The sequence below is a fragment of the Myotis nattereri genome (genome assembly GCF_964212035.1).
Source record: "Myotis nattereri genome assembly, chromosome: 15".
Lineage (NCBI taxonomy): Eukaryota > Metazoa > Chordata > Mammalia > Chiroptera > Vespertilionidae > Myotis > Myotis nattereri.
This window is the reverse complement of record NC_138090.1, coordinates 14191679-14196156: the sequence shown is the minus strand read 5'-3', so window position 1 is coordinate 14196156 and position 4478 is coordinate 14191679. Positions and strand designations below refer to the sequence as shown.

The following is a 4478-nucleotide window of genomic DNA, read 5'->3' as shown; positions in this document are numbered from 1 at the left end:
TTTACCTATGAAAATAAAAACATTGGTTTTAAAAAGTCAATTTAGTAAATATTCTGTTTGCTATGTTTCTATGACAATATTTGGTATAAACACTACAAAATAAGGCAAACTTCTGGAAAAAGTCATTAATAAAATTTTATGAAAAGGTGTTCAGTTCTAATTTCTTTTAATTTGTAGAATCACTGGCAAAGTACATCAGGCGAGAGGCGCAGTCTCAGAGGTCCAGTTTCAGACAGAAGGAGCCTTCTCTATTTTGGTTCCAGAGGTGGTCGGACGCCCCGCAGCTTCACTTCGTCGAGTCCTTTCGAGTATTTAAAATTGTTGTCCAGATGCTGCAGTAACTCCGGTAGGTCTACAAAGTCGTCCCAAGCATGATACATGTCTGTGATGAAGTAGTCGATGAAGGAGATCTGGGACTGGGTGATGCTGCAGGTGTTTCGGTCAAAAGCTGGCATCGCCACAAGTAAGTCCAGCTTTTCTTCTTCTTCAGTCTGAGAAAAATATTCCTCCGAGATGCGTGCAGCCCACTAGATGCACTGCTCCAAGGGCCGGCAGGGGTTGGACACGTCCGCGCACTTGATCATCATCCGCTTGATCAGAGTCCGGTCCAATGGAGACCGGAGCATCCTGTCTACGTCACCAGGGTTTGGCTCACTCCCCTCGCTTTCCTCCAGCTCTGCCAAGGGCTTGACGACACTGTTGACAAACTTATTGATGTGCTCGAAGTGCCTGGTCATCTCCGTAGCCAAGACCATGTCGACGATGGCCTGGCACAGCGTCCGGTAGTCATTCCTCTCCACGTTCTTGAAGATGTTGCTCTTGTCCTCCTTGGCGGCCAGCTGGAAGGCCAGGGCCGCGTGGTGGCTCTCCAACACGGCACGGTCGTTGTACAGCACGGCCAGCGCGCTGCCCGCGTTGCACAGGAAGAGGTGGGTCCTCCCCAGGTGGTCCAGGTCGCGGATGGCGGCTTCGATGAGGGCGGCGGCCTGGTCCACTGAATCTAATGCTTGCTTGATCCTCTCCTGGCAGAGGAAGTAGGCGGTGGCGTGCGGCACGTCGGTCGGCAGCGGGGGTGGAGTTGAGGTAGGGGTTGGAGGAGCGGTAGTTGGCTTCCATAGTCTGCAGCCACAGCCGCAGCGTCGTCTCCCAGACTTCAAGAATTCACAGACCCCAAAGCGAGCGAAGATTTTGAGACCAAGAAAAGTCAAAGGCCTTTTCTGAGTGGCAGTCTCCAGTTCAAAAACATTAAAGTCCCAGTCGCCATCGTTTTCCATGGCCTCAGCTATCTGCGGTGGGATATCGTGAAGGGACTCGGAGGTGAGTAAGCTGCCCGAAACTTGATGCAGGTTTTTTGTTGAGAGAGCATACTGATTCCCAGATAGTCTTGGAAAACCGTCAGACATCAGGCCCCCAATGAGGTCCTTGGTGTGAGGATCCTCTTCCTTCGCCCCGAACTGTGGTGAATACAGCTCTGAGGTTCTCAGAATTTCCAGGACGCGGTCTAAGGCTTCCGTCACAGGCATGGAACTGTTCTCCTGGGCAGCACTGATGATATTGATCACCTTGGTGATGGGCGCCTCCATGGTCATGGAGTGGATCCGGGCCATGGAGGAGTGTCGCCTCTGGCTGGCCACTTCGCTTGCTCATGAGGCAACACTCCTGACGCCCAGGGAGCTTTTCCTCTTGTCTTTATGTTTACCTGATGGATTATCTGTGGGAGTGTCAGAATGAACAGATTCCATGATCTTCTCAGCCTTACTGTTGCCGTTGTTCACTCGGATGATGGACACACAGTGTCTAATTTTTCCTCCCCGTCCAATGACAGGTATTATCTTCACATTTTGTGGTACATTATCTCCGGTTTTGGCGTGGTAAACGCCTTGCCACTCCTTGCCCATCTTCATGCATGAGTTTATAGTACTGAATAAATCAGCCTTTTTCTTATTTACAGGCATTTTGCTAACTCCTTCCCTAATAATTCACCCGACGCATAGCCCACTGTTGTTTGAAATGCTGGATTTACATACTGTATGTAGCTGTCCTCACTCGTGATCTTAATGGCCTCTTGGCTTTTCTCTAGTGCAGTGAATACTGAATTACAAGCTCTGAGTTTCAGCTGTGACCGCACCTCTCCAAACTCCAGCCGCAGCAGCTCCACTTAACACGCCAGGAGGCTGGGGTTCTCCACGTACCTACTCGTAAAGCCGGCACTAATGAGGGGCATCACAGGCTCTTCTCCATCCCGCCTGCGTACTACACCAACAATAACTGTTTTTCTGAAACTTTTGTTGCTCGAATAGACCTGCATAGCATCAGGGCGTCCAGCTGCTGGGGGTTTCTGTGGTCGATGATGATGATGCCGTGATTTGCAGCCAGGAAACAGGTCAGGACAGCCTGGACCTCCAGGGCCACCGTGCACTTGAACCCTGCTTTTCCACACGCCTTACGGAATCCTTCACGCTGGCTATCGTCTTTGATAAACGCTGAAAGTACCTGGAGTTGATCCGCATGAAACCTCATGGGGCCAAAATGCACGTGAGATGTTGGTCTCTTGCAGTCGGGGTCCGCGGGGAGGGCGCCGCTGGTGGTGGCCACGGCTTCGGGCTCCGGACGCAGCAGGGCGCCCGGCCCGCCCGGCGGGGGCAGCAGCGCCGCGGGGTCCTGCGCGTCCTCGGCCTCCCGGCGCCCGGGTACACGGTCTGGGTCTCGATAATGTGGGTGCTCGGGGCGCAGCCCATGCTGGCGGGGCGCCGCGGACACGCTGGCGGCGGCCGCTCTCCGGTCAGCAAACGGTCAGCCAACGGCCCGGCCGCCCGGAGCCTCGCGGCCACCGCCAGCGCCGTGTCATCGCCGCCCGGGCGCGCGGACGGGCGGAAGGGCGGACGGCGAGAGCGCGGGTCTCACGTCAGGAAGCGCAGCCGCCGCTTTTATCGCGGGGGGGCGGGGGGGGGGGCGCCGCCGCCGAACGCCCCGCCGAACGCCCCGCCGAACGCCCCGCCGAACGCCCCGCCGAACGCCCCGCCGAACGCCCCGCCGAACGCCCCGCCGAACGCCCCGCCGAACGCCCCGCCGAACGCCCCGCCGAACATGCCCTCCCCAGGCGCCCGCTCGCCGGCCGCGCTTCCGGAAAACGCCGGGGAGGAGATTCGCGCTCTCCCCGCCGGGAGCCCCGCGGCGCCCGACACCTCGCGGCTCCGACCCCCGAAAGAAGCGCCCCGGCGGCCTCGCCGCGCCCGCCCTGAGGCCCGGGGCTAAGGGGAGCCCGTCGGGCGGCCGCCCGCTGAGAGGCAGGGAGCGCGGATCCAGGCGGCCCGGCCGCGCCGCCGAGAACCGCAGACACGGCGCGCCCCCGGGAGCTGCCTGGTGTGCTATCTTAATAAGGAAAGGGGAGGGAGGGAAAGGGCGGTGAAGGGAAAACAAGTGACTTCGAGGAAAAATAAATGAATAAATGGAAGATATTCATTGTTTTGTGACAATATCTGTTGGTGATTTCCTATCCCAGTGGTGCTAATTTCTACCCTCCCTGGTTGTGAAACTCCTGGGGAGATTTAGGCTGTTGAATTCTTTTGGGAGCCTCTGCTTTTAGGCAGATAAGGGGAGTTTAGGGGCGAACGAACACTTCTTCATTAGTGCTATATTCTGGATCCCTTTATCTCTATTTCAACTCAAAATTCAGAGGCTCTTTGCTGTCTCTTCCCCTCCCCAGGCCAGTTCATCAACCCTGCAAACAGATGCACCTTCACAGAACACCACTTTGGGTCACATAGTTCTGCTCAACACACTTCAGTAGTTTATCTGACCCACTGAATCCAGTCCGGCTTGGTCTTTTCTATCATCCTGCTTCTGCTTACATGATTTCCTCTACTCAAAACTCCCTCGCTGTGCCCCTTATTCGACAATAGGAAGAAAGGCACTACCGTGAGCCAGGCACACTTCTAAAAGCTTTATACATTTCAGCTCACTTAGCTTCACAGCCTATGAAGTAGAAACAGTTATCTTCCTATTGGAGATCAGGAGAGGGGAAGGTTGAATACTAAAGCACGGAACTAGAATTTGAACTCGGGGCAGGACGGCTCCCGTCTTCTCCACATACCACCCTGGCAGGACCTACAGAACCAGCAGGAGGGAAACGGAGGCACGGTTCTCCATGCTCCTGGCTGGGCCTGCTACCAGCCCGGCCATGGCATACTCAGCCCCACATGCGGCGCCCTATGTGCGGCGCCCTATGTGCCGCGCCAGCTCAGCCAGGTTCGGTGCCCCTGAGAGGGGGCGGTGAAGGATTGAGAAAAGACAGACAAGAGAATGAAAGCTGGGTCTAGGTGGAACACTGTCCTCTCTGATGGAGAGCTGGCGACAGCGCCACGGACTATAAGCCGTATCTTTATTTTATAGCCTGATTCCACGAGACAAAGGAAGGGTGGGGTCAAGATGTTTACAACATTCTCGTGGGTTTCGATCCTACTCAGTTACACGCACCT

At 55.6% G+C, this 4478-nt stretch overlaps 1 pseudogene across 1 annotated transcript; it reads right to left on the bottom strand.

Moving 5' to 3' along the window:
• Positions 1 to 248: 248 nt before the first annotated feature.
• On the bottom strand, positions 249 to 2738 carry LOC308531303 (high affinity cAMP-specific and IBMX-insensitive 3',5'-cyclic phosphodiesterase 8A-like; annotated as a pseudogene). Its single transcript has one exon. The product of its transcript is annotated as a high affinity cAMP-specific and IBMX-insensitive 3',5'-cyclic phosphodiesterase 8A-like (transcript).
• Between the last annotated feature and the right edge of the window lie 1740 nt (positions 2739 to 4478).